This window comes from Tursiops truncatus, chromosome 17 (assembly GCF_011762595.2).
Source record: "Tursiops truncatus isolate mTurTru1 chromosome 17, mTurTru1.mat.Y, whole genome shotgun sequence".
NCBI classification, from domain to species: Eukaryota; Metazoa; Chordata; class Mammalia; order Artiodactyla; family Delphinidae; genus Tursiops; species Tursiops truncatus.
Window position 1 is genome coordinate 21,698,988 of NC_047050.1, and position 16,500 is coordinate 21,715,487.

The window sequence follows — 16,500 nt, forward strand, 5'->3', positions numbered from 1 at the left end:
CAAAACTGCTTCAACAGAGAAAGGTCTCTCTGTGCCAGTTGAAGAGGATATAGAGTTAATAACAGGAAATATCCGTCCCCTGAAACTGTATGAAACATGGATGCTTCCAAAATTCACTCAAGGTCTCACTGACCAGGCTATAAGTAATTTTAATTATTATTTCTTATGATTATGGTAGATAAAAAGTCTCAGTAGCATGCTAAAAATCTTTAACACTTGTTTACTTTTTTGTTGATAGCTTTCCTCCTCCCAGGCTCCAGCCAACAGTAGCAGTAACAGATATCCAGATCTTAAGAGGATAGAAGTGCACTGAATATGGAAAGGAAGAACCAGTAATGGTTCCTATATATTCATAATGCGAATCAGCATCAAACTAAGGAATAAGCTTCCCCAAGGATAAGTTGACAGCAAAAAGTTTCTCCTCTTAATGAATTGAGGAAACAACTTTGAAGTTATCCGTAGCCACCGCTTCTGAAGCAACCAATAGCTTTGTAACTATTAGTTTAATTGTATTAGATTAATTTATATTAGAGTTTATTTAATGCAATTGCTCACAAATTTTAAACAATTTTGTAGAGTAGTGTTCTGTATCTGTTTAAATGAAATGCTTTCCTAAGCTCAAGATCAGTGTTTTTATGTTACGTAAATTATGAAATTACTGTGGAATATCTGGTAAACTTGATAGGAAACCCCAGATGTCAGCACTTTGCTGGGCAAGATTTAAAGTGGCCCACACCATTAACCCTCATCAGGAGAAGTATCAGTGGGCTAAGTCAAAAGGGCATGCCCATCCATTACATTCACCCAGGATAATGTGAGAGAGAATCAAAGGGCAGTCAGACAGGGACCTCTATGCTCAGATTCCACTGCCAAGAAATGGCCTAAGTCAGCTCTTGTTGTTGAAGAAAATAACCCTTTAGGAATCAGATTGAATCCTATTTTAAGTTTTAGAGGAGGAAGGATACTATTTAAACATTGATGAAATGTGCCTCTTTTTTTTATCAGCATAGAAATTTATTTGAATTCAAAATAATATGGTTATATTTAGCATAGTGTAATAATTATCTAAAGCACATATCATCGTTGGCTCTGAAACAGTTCTAAAGATGTCATTCTTTTGAAGTCAAAAAATATGCAGTAGGGCTTCCCTGGTGGCGCAGTGATTGAGAGTCCACCTGCCGATGCAGGGGACATGGGTTCGTGCCCTGGTCCGGGAAGATCCCACATGCCGCGAAGTGGTTGGGCCCGTGAGCCATGGCCGCTGAGCCTGCGCGTCCGGAGCCTGTGCTCCGCAACGAGAGAGGCCACAACAGTGAGAGGTTCGTGTACCGCAAAAAAAAAAAAAAAAAAAAAAAAAGTATGCAGTAAAAATGTACAAGGAAGCAAAAATATTTAAAAAAAACAAGTTTGCTGAGTATCGGAAGTTGTTACAAGCGGGGCACACCAAGATAATGTAACAGAGTCCAAATTACATAACATGCAACAAGGAGTTCTCTTGCATTAACAACTCCTAGAAAATAAACCAGTAATCTCAATGCAAGAATATCACCCCTGGGTTAACAGGCCAAATTTTCTGAGGGACACAGGTAGTAATTCACTATACTTCCCCTTTCTCTAATACCTTTTCTCACACCAATTTCTTTTCTTTCCTCGAGGATAGATTTTATCCTGTTGAAAAAAATTTAGTTTTATTTGTAAAGTGTAGTAAATAATATCCTGATGGAAGTAGGCAGCGTTTTAGCTGAAGATGCTAGGAATCAAACTTCTGAAAAAGGCCAATCAGCTAGCTGGCTAGCAGTTACCATCAGTGGCTTGCAGAAAAAAAAATTACGGATGCTATGTTTGCTAAATAGATAAAAAGAATAAGCACTTTAAAATGGGTGAAAAATCCCAGGATTTATTGTGACCTAGACCAGAGGTCCCTAACCTTTTTGGAACCAGGGACCGGTTTCCTGGAAGCAAATTTTTCCAGGGAGTGGGGGCAGGTGTGTGAGGTTCAGGCGGTAATGTGAGCCATAGGGAGTGGCAGATGAAGCTTAGCTGGCTTGCTTGTGACTCACCTCCTGCTGTGCAGCCCAGTTCCTAAGAGGCTGCGGACTGGTACCCGTCCGAGGCCAAGGGGTTGGGGACCCCTGACCTAGACACTCAAAAGCAGACAGTTGACCTTTGATGAAGCCCATTTTCCTGTGGAGGGAGCCATAAGGGGCTCCAAGACACAATTTGGTTTCAACGGTGTTCACAGCCAGAGGGCAAACTCAGAATGTCTCCTCCTCTTGCAGAAACTGGAACATGGATGAGAAGTCTTTTTCTGAGTAGTCCTTCACACACATCATCCCTGTAGATCTGATGGGCTTGACTGCCCAGAAGGATTGGGCTCTTCGTGCTGATAGCAGAGCCTCATGCTAATCCCAGATCCTTAGCCATGAGTGTTGCTCCGAATCCGCTCTGATAGTAATTAGCTGAGGGAACGCCATCCATCACCCCAGGTACAGGATTATAAGTGTCACGTGACCAACATCGTCCTGAGCTCGTATTTAGGATTTTAGCCAAGAGTTTTGGGTCAAGCCCTAACCTGAGTCCCAGATTCATAGCTTCAGCAGTTCCAATCCTACTAATAGCTAACAGCAAGTTTTTGCAGATCTTCCAAGTCTGGCCAGTCCCAACAGCTCCACGATGCACCACATGGGAGCCCATGCACCACAGCAGCTCAACCCCTCCCATCCTAAATGTGAGGTTGCCAGACTGAGCCGTTCCCACACCACCAGAAACAGGGGCATCCGTGAAAACTGCTCCCATTTTCTCAACTTCTTTGACCAATTCTCTCAAAACCATAGGATCAACAGTACTGGAATCTATTAATAGTGAGTCTTCCTTCACTTTTTTGTGAATTCCATTTGCTCCAGAATAAGCTTCTAGTGCATTGATGCATTGTAATAATTCCGTCAGCTTTTTCGGCTACATCTGCTGCAGAAGACACTACCGGGTTCACCTGCATCTAGAAGCTCTGCACGCATCAGGGAACACATCATCAATAATGAGTGGCTAGCCATGTTTCATGAGATCTTTTGCCATTGGATTCCCCACGTTGCCTACTCCAATGAATCCAACTGGAGTCTTAGAAGCTATTGACCTAGAACACAACGCTGCAAGGCTGGCCACCTCCGGCTGCTGCGGACGACTCCTGTAGAGGCCGGAGGTGGCTCCACGGAGACGGGAGGAGGCTGCCACGCTGCCCCCGCCCCTCCTTCCCACGGTGACCTCCTCGACTCCCAGCTCACCCACTGGCTGCTATAGGGTGCGTAGTGCGGAGGGCCGGCTCGGCTGTGGCGATTCTTAATACCTCTTTGTTACTGGGTTACACATACAATTTCACCTAGTGAGCGATTTAACAGAAGGAATTTTTTTCTACGGCATTTTTGTGGCACAGCAGATAGAAGTGAGGTCACTATTTCTTTGAAAAACTGAATTAAAAATTTATAGAAAGTCATGATTCATTCTACAAACATGCTGAGTCAAAGAAACATGAAAATTGATGCGATGGAGGAAGAGTGCTAGACTTCCCTGATGCTCAACTGGGACCTTTCTTCTGGTGTCAGAACATGGTTGTGTAACTCCTTTAATCCCAGTGGATTTTCCAAAAGTTCCAGAATCTTCAGATTTTGGAGCACCTGTTTACTGCCTTTGCCCCCCCACCCATGCCAAACCCTCACCCCACCCCGCACACATTTATTTTTTACCAGTTGTCCTCCGGGGTGTTTTTCTTTGTATAGTTATTGCAGCAGTTTGTTAGACTACTGACCCCCAGTGCAAATGCCCCTCCCCCACACTTTCTCACCCTGTGTAGTTTTGTTCCACCTTGACCTGGGCTTGGTCACGTAACTTGCTTTGGCGCAATGGCATATCAAGAGCTGAAGCTTGGAGAGTACTTGTGCTTTAGGGCTCGTCCTCATGGAAACCTGACATGTTAGGAAGCCTAGCTAACCTAGTGGAGACTAGGCACAGGCCACAGCCAGCACCAGTGGCCAGACATGTGAAAGCAACCAGCCCCAGTCCAGCAACCAGATGATGGCAGCCTCAGTAGTCACCTCAGGTGAAAGCAAGATAGATCCACCCAGGAGATCTCAGCCCATTCTGCTGATTCACAAATTGTGAGGAGATAAAGTGCCTGCTGTTTTCAACCACCAAGCTTAGGAGTAGTTCATCACACAGGAAGAGGTATAACTGTCTTCACTGTTAGATTATCTTCCCATTTTATACCATGTTTCCTCTCAAAGGACTGTTCCTTTATCCAAGATTCTAGAAAAGAAACAACAACTGATGAGGCTGATAGAGCCTTAACATTTTTAAAAAGTTTTATAAACTTTTAAAATAACTATGTTAATAAAATCAATATTTATTTTATCACAAAATTATTTTCTTCAGTTGCCTTAAGAAGTAATGCAGAATTGTACTAAGTTTATAAATTTGGAGGCTCTAAAAATGTGTTATTCCTTGGATTCAAGTCCTAGTGTATTTTATGTGGGCATTCACGTTTGCAAAATGATTCCAGGAAATTTGCGATTTCATTTTACAACTTTGGCCTAAGGAGTCTTATGATATTTTACCTGAGAAAAATAATACATTAATTCCACTTTCAGCTATTAAACCCGTGGTTTCCTGTATTTTCTAAATTCCCTATCAGTAAAGAAGACTATGTATAGCATACAAGGCTGTCATGATTAGGAGGAAGGTAGTACAGAAAGAGCCCGCCAAATTAGGCATTGTCCAGTCATGTCAGTATACTAACGGGGGGAGCCACAGGCAGCTTGAAGCCTGGAAAAAAGACAGATACAATGTAATGATTATCCTAAGGATCGGGATAATGATTCCTATGATTTTGTTTTAAATAAGAATAGCAGAGGATTCTGGGGAAATGATGGTGGCTACAGAGAAGATTTTTATCCCTGAATATGCCACCCCTCCCCTAAATACACCCCCACCCACCCACCCAAAAAAGAAAGAAAAGCATCTAGGATAGCAAGACCAAAAACCCACAGACAACATCTACAACAAGGTGTCCACATGAACTGCAACATACAGCCAGGTAGGAAAAAATCAACAACAGGAAAAAGACCTACATATGTGTATCCCAAGGTGTGTGGGAGGAAGACGAGGGAAGGACTCTCTCTCTCTTTCAGGAGAGCCAGAGGTTACTATGGTTCAAGAACTCACTGAGATTGAAAAACTCGCTGAGAACAGCGGCAGGAACCAGGAGTGAACATTGCAGGTTCCACCTTGCAGCTGAGTGCAAGAACTTTGAAATGTTCTGAGGATGCCAAGTGTTCTGGGGTCTGTGAAACCTTGACACCTATCAAACCAAAGCACCATTCCAGAACTAATCCCCATACTCAACAAAGACAGGAAAGAGGAGGTCTGGGTAAATGGGAATAGGAGGGCCGAGGAGGAAGAGTTTAGAAATTTTAAGGTCATTTTTTAAATTATGTCGTGAAAATAATAGAAGATAGTGAGCCCTGGAGTTCTGAAGCTAGAAATTATCTTCTGATCTATGTTTCCCTCCTAAAGTGGAAACTTATTTCATTTAAAAATGAGTGACAGAAGAGTATTCCATTCACATCCTGTAGAAAATCAGTGAGAAGAAAAAGAAAAAAGAAGGGTGAAAAGAAAGTTCCAGCAAATCCTGAAAGCGTGACAGAAAGACACGTCCACAGAACAAATGAAATTTATTGCCTGATATTGCGGAAAAAGTAAAAGAAATTTTAAAAGGAATAGAAACTGGTTTTAAGAAAAACATAAAAGAAATTAGAAAAATTCAGAAATGAAGTGATTGGAGAATAGGAAGTTTTGAAAAGGTGAAAGAATTCAGTAAGTAATTTGTTTTAAAAAAAATCATGTCTCGAAAGAAGGTTAAACTAGAAGGGACACAAGTTTGAATAAACACAGTGGATAATGTCTCCTTGGAGAAATAGCTGATTTCAAATACAGCATGAGAAACGAACAAGATGTTCCTGTTACATCTTGTCATACAAGAGAGCTGGGAAGACTTCAAAGACTACTGTGGTTGTATGGAAAGGACTCAGGAGCCAACTTGAACAGGATCCGTGAACCTAAGAGGGGACAATCTCTGCATCGATATTTATAACAACCTCACTGAAAACAACAACGAAGAAAGAAAATACCTCATTCGTCATCTTCGGAAGCTACTTTGGAGTCAATCTCTCTCTCTTTTTTTATTCTTTTTTTGTAAAACTGGTAAATAAAATAAAAGAAGCATTTTTTTTCCTTTCCTAATTAAACTGTAACTCAGGGCAACCAAATAGTTGATGAAATAATATTCTAGCTAGTAAATGAATAATAATCTAATTAGTAGAATATCACTATTTGGTACCCTTAATAAATTAATGGATCTAGGCATTGATCATTAATGGCTGCAACATCACAGTAAGTTTATAGTTCCTTTTGGAATTAATCAATATTATCTATGAAGTAAACTTGCCAAAAAATCACACCGGAATTATGTCAGTGCTCTAGATCTATCTACCAACTGACAGTAAATACATGGGCCAAAGGAGCATAATAAGTATATAAACATAAAGGGGATGCAATCGGCATAATCCAGACAGTTGGGAACCCTACTGGATGAACGCTTTGAATTCAATGACAAATACTTGCAAGAAAAAGGAGCAAATTGAGTTCTTTTAAACCTACACTTTAAAAGAAAGTGTGTTTGGATCGGCAATCAAATAAATAATGGTTATTAAAATAAAAATACATTTATAGGACAATCAAGGAAACATGAACTGACCGGCTACTTGTTGCTACTAAGGAATTATTATTATTTGGGGATGCGTGATAATGACATATTTGAGCTTAAAAAGGACAGTTCTTGCATTTTAGAAATATGTATACGGACGTTTTCACTGAGAAAAAAAGAAATCTGGAATTTGCTTTAAAATTGCTGGGGATTATGGTGGTAGTAGTAAGAGAGGGTATAGAGAAAATATATTGGCCTGTAATTGATATTTGATGAGAACAATTGATGAAAGTTTCTACTTCTTTCTTTTTACTTCTGTAGATGTTTGAAATTTTCCATACTAAAACATGTTTTATAAATGTAGATGGCTTGCAATTTGCTCTTCTGAGCTCTCAGAAGGCAAAAAGCCATTCTTAAATTAGGAGCTTTCTTCTCTAGCCAAGAATTCTAATGATAATTTTGTCCCAACTGGCCAGAGCACTCAGATTTCTCTGAGATCTGTTGGTGAAAAAAAAAAAAAAATCAGCACAAACAATAAAGAGGCTCTTTAGTCTTAGAAGAAAACAACGAAGAGTAAAGGCTGGTGCTAGGTCTAGGGCAATAGTGTAATATCAGTATAAGACAAAATATTAGTTTCTTCCAAAATCCACTTGTTACTACTGTGTATACTTTTGCAGCAAAATATCTTTTCTACATTGTCAGCATTAAAGTACATTTACTATTTAGGTAGCATTTACATTATCATATACTCAAAGCCTAGAAATAATCCCCTAGGCTGAAATGACATTAAATCTTATTTTGGCCATTGTAGTGTATTCTCCAGTCCTACTTGCTTTGTCTATAACTGTCATAAAAAGGTGTGAGGAGATCTGCCAATATTAATGCCAGGATTCAAAATGAGTTCTCTGTAGCTTGCTTCCTTCAGGATCTTCTGCCCTCAGACCCATGTATTAACTTAATGCCTCAGATTATTGTATACGTCACCTCTTTCCAACTAGAAGACAAGCTCCTTTAAGGGCAGTGACTAGTCTCATCAACATCGAATTTACCCCAACACCAGTGCTTTCAAAATGTGTGTTGCTTAGTATATGTTTGAAGTTATAGAAACAATTCTATTCTAACTAACTAATAATGATACTACTACTACTATTTCTACTACTACTGCTAATAAAATGTATGAAATAGAGTATAAATGGGAAAATAAAGGTAACACTGGAAACCCCAGACTATAAAATGAATTATCCCAAAGCCACCAGCCAATCCATCGACTGTAAACAGTTACTTGTGAATTGGTCAACATTTACATGCATAATTGAGAGAAGGGTTAAAACCAATTTTATTACCAAAAAGCACAATTTTTATACCTACAATTTTTGAGCTCAACTAACCTGTAGTTTTAACAGAAATAGATGAGATTCAAAGTGTTCATCCAGGTTCCTAAATGATCCATTTCCGATCTTTCCTTATGAAACAATCAATTATAACTCTAATAATTTGTCAAGGATTCACCCAATCTCTACTTCCTTTATTTTCCAAGGTTTGGTATCATTACAAAATCAAGTCCTTCGGGGGAATATAATAGTTTCAAAATCCCTCATCGATATTATTCACTGAGATAAAATAATATGAAAATTTAAAAAACACTGGCTGGGCTTCCCTGGTGGCGCAGTGGTTGGGAGTCCGCCTGCCGGTGCAGTGGACGAGGGTTCGTGCCCTGGTCCGGGGGGGTCCCGCGTGCCGCGGAGCGACTGGGCCCGTGGGCCGTGGCCGCTGGGCCTGCGCGTCCGGAGCCTGTGCTCCGCGACGGGAGAGGCCACAGCGGTGAGAGGCCCGCGTGAAAAAACACTGGCTATGTGCTGAGAAATGATCCTTCAGTGAATCACTCAAGGTGCACTAGCATTCAGGCTACACCTGAGGTAGAATTTGAATTCCAAAGTAGACCTTTAAACCACAGCTCATCTTCTCCTTTTAAAACCATTAGAAATAAGCCTGTTGCCTGACCTTTGAGATTCTGCAAAGAGACCATATTTAGATCTTTTGTCTCTTTTAACTTCCCTAGTCCCCTCCTCTACTTTCGGAATAGTGATTCCCAGATAAGTACAATGAGTTCAAACAGTGTGGTTAAAGGGGCAATTAGTCTGCTCTGTGGCCAAGTTACTCACAGAATAAATAAGTTGGCTTTCACAGTTGTTAGTTTCTTCATGGGCTTTGTTTAGAGGGGTCTCAGCTCAAGCAAGCAGCCTGTCAGCAGCCTGAAATAACTCTGCGGAAATCTAATGGCATATACGTAAAATACGTCTGTGAAACCTTTTATTCAATCTTAGATGCATACTTTTCCGACTTCTTTAGGCCTGGAAAAGTATATTCAGCTACAAAAGGACGGCAAAGAAAATGTGTATAATCCCTCATGCCCTCCTCACCCCCTAGAACCTTATTTTACCCTTGTTTCATCAGAAAAGGATGTATACTGTAAGAAACATTTTTTAAATTGTTTGACCAAGTATTTAAGTGCGCTAAGTCTCTGTATTTATTAAAGCAAATATAGTTGCCTTTCTGTCCCTTTCTAAAAGAAAGCAAAAGGTACAGTTCTTTTTTCTTAAGACTCAGGGTTCCTGGATATTAATTATTACACTATATTGACACCCAGACATGTTTATAGGAGGCTCTTGAGACACACAGAGCTATTTACTCCCATACTAAACGGCGCTTCTTTTTCCTCTGCCTTCTGCTTGTATCTTTTCTGTTGTGATTATATCCTACTGAGGCTGCTACATGTCTTTGCTTGATTTGAGGTTCTAAAGGTAAGACTGTATATTCCCCTTTTTACAGAATAAAATGGGTTTTATGACTGTTTGCCTTCAGAAGCCTCCTTTTCCACTCATTCTCATTTCCTATCTATGGTGAGGTGTCTAAAACAGATGAGTTAGTTCTGAACTGGTGATATATAAATCAATTATTATTTGATTCATATTCAAAGCAGCTCCCCCTAAAATAGTGGCCTTCCTGCCTGTGGGATGTCGTCTAATCTACTGCCTGGATCTACGCCCCCCAACATCCATATCTTGTCTATTGTTACCTTGGACACTTGTAGGAACTGAGTGAGTTTCTGTTTCTATAGTGTCTATTGACAGACAAATGGATAAAGAAAATATGGCACATATGTAGAATGGAATGTTATTCAGCCTTAAAAAATAAGGGAATCTTGCCATTTGCAACAACTTGGATGAATCTTGAGGGCGTTATGCTAAGTGAAATAAGTCAGAGAGGGAAAGACAAACACTGCATAATCTCACTTTTACGTGTAATCTAAAAAAGCTGCACTCACAGAAACCGAGTAGAATGGTGGCCGTCAAGGGCTGGGGAGTGGAGGAAATGGGGAGTTGTTGGTCAAAGGGTATAAACTTCCAATTATAAGATGAATAAATCCCGGAAGTCTGATGACTATAGTTAACAACACTCTATCGTGACTATAGTTAACAACACTCTATTGCATACTCAAAAGTTTCTCAGATAGTAGATCTTACATGTTCTCATCACACACACACACACAAAAGGTAATTGTGTAAGGTCATGGATGTGTTAACTAACCTTATTGTGGTAATCATTTTGCAATATATACGTGTATCAAATTATGATGTTGTACACCTTAAACTTATACAGTGTTATATGTCAATTATATCTGAATACAGCTGGAAAGAAGAAAAAGATTCAAATGGAGAAGGGTGAGGCTGGTAGAAAAAAGCCACTGCCTTGAGCAGTACCGAGGTGGGCGGAAAGCCATGGGTCTCTATTAGCACTGCTGGGTAGGCTCTGTTCCCACGTGTGGGGAGGGGGTAGGACAGCACAGCTGTGATCCTTATTGCAGACCTTAGGCAGCCTCAGGCAACTTTTCAAAGTTAGATGCTGAAAACCAATAAATGAAATTATAAGGAAGAATTACATAAATGCCTTTATTCTACTTTTGGTCCTCTTGGCAACGTTTTCCATCTAAAAGCTGCACCCTGCAGTTCTCAAAGCAGGAACATTAACATGGGTCAGAAGTTTCCAAACCTTTCATCATCAACCCCTACACCAAAAGAAAAGTTGAAATTTTATGACCCCTAGTATATGAAGTATCTTGTGTGTTTTTAATATTTATCAAGAGAACATTTAACAGTTACCTACTATGTGCCAAGAGAAAATAAAAATAAGACACAGACTTTAAATGCAGACTTTGTTCCAGTATTATTCTTCCTTTTGACTTCAGTATAAGAGCTATTGAGCTATTTGTTGTCCCAGTAAGGGGATAATCAGACAATTACAGAATCCTGTGATCTCTTCCCAAAGTTTGCAACTATAGGGTTGGTCCCAGAAGTGCTCAATAACTTTGTATTTTGATTTAAGGGGAAACTAAAAGACCTTCCTGTCCCAAAGTAACTCTGCTTTGTGGAGACTGGAGGTGCCCTGCAATTGACTCAAGATACTGTTTATTTGTTTAAACAGTTAAATGAGTAGTTTCTATTTAACAAGTGAGCACAAATTTTCACAACAGTACCTACCCCATGACATAACTCAGACAAAAACTCCGAGGGAAAGGAAAACTATATGGGCAAAAAGTCCAGGTTCCATCCACTGTACATGGGATATTGATAGGCTTGTAAAACTTACAGAGGTACCTGGGGGTACCTAGGAACCCTGGATATTTAGTATACAGATCAGCAAAGGATGGTGGAAAATAAGACAACACCAGGTCAGGGGACAAATTAATTAGGTGAAGCTCGTCCTTTATATTCTTTTCCCTTCTGATATACCACTGCTCTTTCCTGTCCAGAATATGTTCTGTAACCTCAGTAGACCTACACACACACACATACACACACACACACACACACACACACACATACACACAGAGACATGTGTGTAGCACACAAACATGCACGCATGCATGCATGTACACATACATGGAGTCCCCAGTCTTCTCAGTTAAAATTCAGCTTGTAGTAACTAAAGAAAATTTATAATGCCCTATATTTTATAGATTTTAAAAATACTTGCACTTTAATAGAAAACTTTTAATGTCTGAAAATCCTTTCTGACAAAGGAAGTTATTTCTGATATTGGAGGTTGACAGTTTCACAGAGAAAACTTCAGGAGCACAGAGACATGCCTGACCCTCTCCCCACGCACCATCTGGGGAAAATTCACCAACACATAGGCTCAATCCCTCTGCTAAGTCAAAACCAAGTTTACCAGCATCATTATTTCACAGAGAATAACTTACCTCATGTTAGGCATTCACACGTATTTTATTTGTTGAAGACAGGAAGAAGATATAAAGGAGGGAATCATCTGAAATTACAGAGTAGAGCATTTAAGTCAATATAGATATTTAAATTGAAGGTAAAATTAAATTATAATTTGAAATTATATGTGGAGTTTTATTTCCTAAAGAATATTTTGGAAAATTCAACTTCTATTTTAACTTATATTTTCAGAGAAGGTATTTAGTCCAAATGAAGAATATCTTCAATTATTGTTCTCCTATTGCAAGCAAAAAAGGATTTATACTTCTTTTCATGAAATATGGTTGTTTGACAACAGAAGAATAAATATTTTATATTTTTAGAAACAACAGTCAGGCTACTGATATTCTTAATGAGCTTTAATAAATCTGAATGCTTCTTATCATCTACTCTTTAGCTTGTACCTGAGGAGTTAAATACCTCCGGGAAGATACGTGCTCCAGACCCGTAAATATGCAGTTCACAGAGCCCACCACCAGAGGGCAATAAAGAAGTAAAATCTTGAAACCATGTAGTGAAAATAGTGGGAGTTTAAATAAAAGCAACATTTCACAGTATGCTTTTCTGACCAATGTTATATCTAATAACTTAATGGATTATATGTACATGGATTCTGAAAAGTCAGCAGCACACTTCATTGGTCAATTTCTATGATAAGGGGAACGTAATTTGAGTGTAGAAAAACAGTATACTTACCTATTAAAATTCCACCCCTACAGCATCTACTCACTATTGAAAAATGGTAAAAATAGCTTTCTGTGTCTCAGTGACCAGTGAACATTTTCAAGAGTAGAATTTATCTTCCTATGATGCTCAAATACACAGGAAAAATGCATATCTAGGACAATGGATAAACTCTATATGACATGTGAAAATAATTATTCAAATGGAAAAAGTATAAGATCTACAAGGAACAGTTTTATATGCATTAGTGTGGATATATGCATAAAGAGGCTCTAAGAAACATAAAAATCACTTCCAGGAAGTAATTTTAGGTGGAAGAGAATTAACATGGATGAGCAAGAAAAGAGAGTTAGTTTTAAAATAGTTTCATTTACTTTTTTTTTGTTTGTTTATTTATTTGTTTTATTTATTTGGTCTTTGGAATATAAGGAAACAGTGGCTTTCAGATCAGTATCCCAGTGGAACAAAGGGACCGAGGTCTATGCTGGAGCCCAGCCATTGTTTGACTATCTTGTAATAATACTGGTGAAATACAGCCAAATCATTTGAACTACAAGCATCCTCTCTGACAATATTCTTAAGACATCAACATTATATATTAAAGAAAGTAAAGAGAGAATACTATTTCCTTTAGAGAGAAAATACAGATTCTGGATCAAATCAATAATGTCAGCAAACCTCATGGGTATAAAACATTCTGCTGCCTATCATTTAGAACATGCCTCTAGAAGAGGGAAACTGGGTGATAATTTCCCCAGATTTTATATTTAATTCAAATATTTTAGATAAGAGGCATCTCTAGTAAAACACTGTATTATTGATTCTTTCCAATATGATAGCTCACAGGAGTTCCTCTTTCCTTCTCAAATACATATGGGGAAATGGAGGTGGGTGTGGGTCAGAGGAACTATCTAAATAGAGCATAGTAATCAACAGTTTATTTTTTAAAAATAGCAATTTCTATTTAAATTGTTTCCAGAGACAGAAACACACAGAGACAATTCCATGTGACAACAGTGGAAGAGACCAGAGTGATGCAGCTGCAAATCAAAAAACTGCCAACACCAGTGATTGATGGCCACCACCAGAATCTGGTTAAGACAAAGAAGGATCCTCTCCCTGAGGCGTCAGAAAGAACATGGCCCTCTCAACACTTTGAGTTTGAACTTCTGGCCTCTAGAGCTGTGATAAAATAAATTTCTGTTCTTTTAAGCTAACAATTTTGTGGTATCTTGTTATGGTAGCCCTAGAGATGACTGTATTTGATTCCTGAGATGGCAACTGTATTTTGACTATGTAATGACTATTCCAAGATGATCAACAGACACAAAGATAAAGGCAAAACTGAGACTAAGCCCAGTTCTTTTTATTCCCAGAATAATAAATGACTTTTTAATTAATTTAGATCTCTTTGTCTAACCCCTCTGCTTTTCAAAAGAGTATGTGGGACCAATCAAGTATTAATATGTTATACTTTCATTTTAATTCATCTCAAATTATTTCTAATTCCCCTTATGAGTTCTTACTTGACCCATGAATTATTTAGGAATATATTGTTTAATGTCCATTTGTGATTTTCAACAAATTTCTTTCTGTTAACGATTTCTTATTGCATTCTGTTGTCATCTGAGAGTACCCTTTGTATTGTTTATATCCTTTAAAATGTACTGAAATTTGTTTTATGGCCTAGCATATAGTATATCCATGTGCATTTGAAAAGAATGTATATTCTGATGCTGTTGGGTGGAGTGTTTTATACATGGCTGTTAGGTCTAGTTGATTGATAATGCTGTTCAAGTTTTTTTTAATTTTCTTGTTGATTTTCTATCTGTTCTGCTATTGAAAAAAAGGTATTAAAGTATCCAACTATTATTGTAGAACTGTCTGTTTCTCTTTTCCATTGTGTCGATTTCACTTCATTATATTTTGAGGTTCTGTTGTTAGGTGCATATAAGTTTATAATTATTATATATTCTAGATGGAATAATCATTTTATCATTTTAAAATGTTTGTCTCTAGTAAAAATTTTCATCTTAAAATATATTTTTTTCTGATATTTTCTTAGCCACTCCAGTTTTGTTGTTTTGTTTTGTTTTTTTGTTACTGTTATGGTATATCTATTCCAACCCTTTTACACTTTACCTATATATTTTCTTGACTCTAAAGTGGGTCACTTGTAGGCAGCATATGTTTGGATCATGTTTTTCCTTTTTTTTATCCAGTCTGAAATTTCTGTCTTTAGATGGAATGTTTAACCTTTTCATATTAAATGTAATTAATATTTAATTTTGTAATTTTTATATTAAATGTAATTCATGTAGGATTTATGTCCAACATTTGTGATTTATTTTCCAAGAGTCACATTTTTTTCCTAATTCCTCTTCCTCTATTACTGACTCATTTGTTGTTGTTGTTGTTGTTAAAAAGATATTTTTTAGTGTACAATTTCAATCTCCTTATCTTTTACTATATTTTTGAATTATATTCTTAATCCTTGCTCTAAGGATTACAAATAACATCTTAAGTATAAACATCTAGTTTTGATTAATACCAACTTAATTTCAATAGTATAAAAAACTTTTCTCCTCCTTTACATTGCCCTCCTTTGTGCTATTACTGATATAAAAACTCCATCTTTAGACATTATATGCCTATAAACAGTTATAATTATTACTTTATGTTGGTGCCTTTTAAATCAGATAGAAAAAAAGTTAGAATAAAATACATTCATATTAGTTTTTATATTTACCTCTGCAGTTACCTTTCTTGATGTTCTTTATTTCTTCATATGGATTTAAGTTACTGACTTATGCTTTTATTTTTGTCTGAAGGGCTCACTTTAATAGTTCTTGTAGCACAAGTCTGCTAGGAAAAAATTCTCTTAAGTTTTTAATAAAAGTATTGAAATTTTCATGTCATCCTTCTGCAATGGCCATGGTAATCTCTGCATCATTCCAACTTTAGTAGATATGTTGCCAAAGTGAGCATTTAGTATGTACTCTTATATGGTACAAAATTTAAAGTGTTAAAGATTATGAAGTTATAGACACAGGTTTACTTGTTTCGAGACCATTTCAAGAGCATATTTGGGCAATGCTAATATTGGCATTTCAAATTCAGTGCTACCATGTAGCAAGATAAAATAGATGAACCTCAAGTCATGATATTTTTTTCCTGATAACATAAGGTTAAGGTTAATTATCAGTTGTCACATTTTTTCCAGTATTTTTTAGTTAGCTTTTAACTTAGCATAAGTGAAATGAAAGGATGGTAAGTTTTGCATTAATTCCTGACCCAAAACAGAACTTTTGAAGATGAAAGTCCATTAACAGAGCTCTGTGTTTCCTGTGAAAAATAAATCTGTCCCACCCCCTGAAAAACTCATGAATATTTTACAAATTGTATGTTCAGGAAGCTATTCTAGCCTTCTATTAAAAAAAAAAACACAATATAGAAATATTTATTTCCTTCATGTAGTAGTAATATACATGTTATTTAGAAAATGTATAGTGAATTTTGGTTTGCTCATCTTCTGAAAAACTCCTAAGAAAAAACACACTTCTGAGAATTTCAGCCTTATTTCTACATAAGTTATCTAATCTATAAAACATTATGCATGCTTTGGATAATCATCTAAATAATTACTATTCTAGCCTTTTAAGTGGTTTCAGTGCACACATAATTTTCTCTACCCATACCCCCATTTTTCCCAGTTAAATTGATTAAGTGATTTTTTTCTTTAGTCACATATTATATTTAGGTATGTTTAGGCCTCCTCTTCTG

At 37.4% G+C, this 16,500-nt stretch overlaps 1 non-coding gene and 1 pseudogene across 1 annotated transcript; both read right to left on the reverse strand.

Annotated features, from left to right (window-relative positions):
- Positions 1–2,076: 2,076 nt before the first annotated feature.
- On the reverse strand, positions 2,077–6,188 carry LOC101328838 (3-hydroxyisobutyrate dehydrogenase, mitochondrial pseudogene; annotated as a pseudogene).
- A 9,412-nt stretch (positions 6,189–15,600) lies between these two features.
- Positions 15,601–15,705, reverse strand: LOC117308785 (U6 spliceosomal RNA). The gene has a single exon (XR_004522963.1). It is a non-coding gene; the product is annotated as a U6 spliceosomal RNA (small nuclear RNA).
- Between the last annotated feature and the right edge of the window lie 795 nt (positions 15,706–16,500).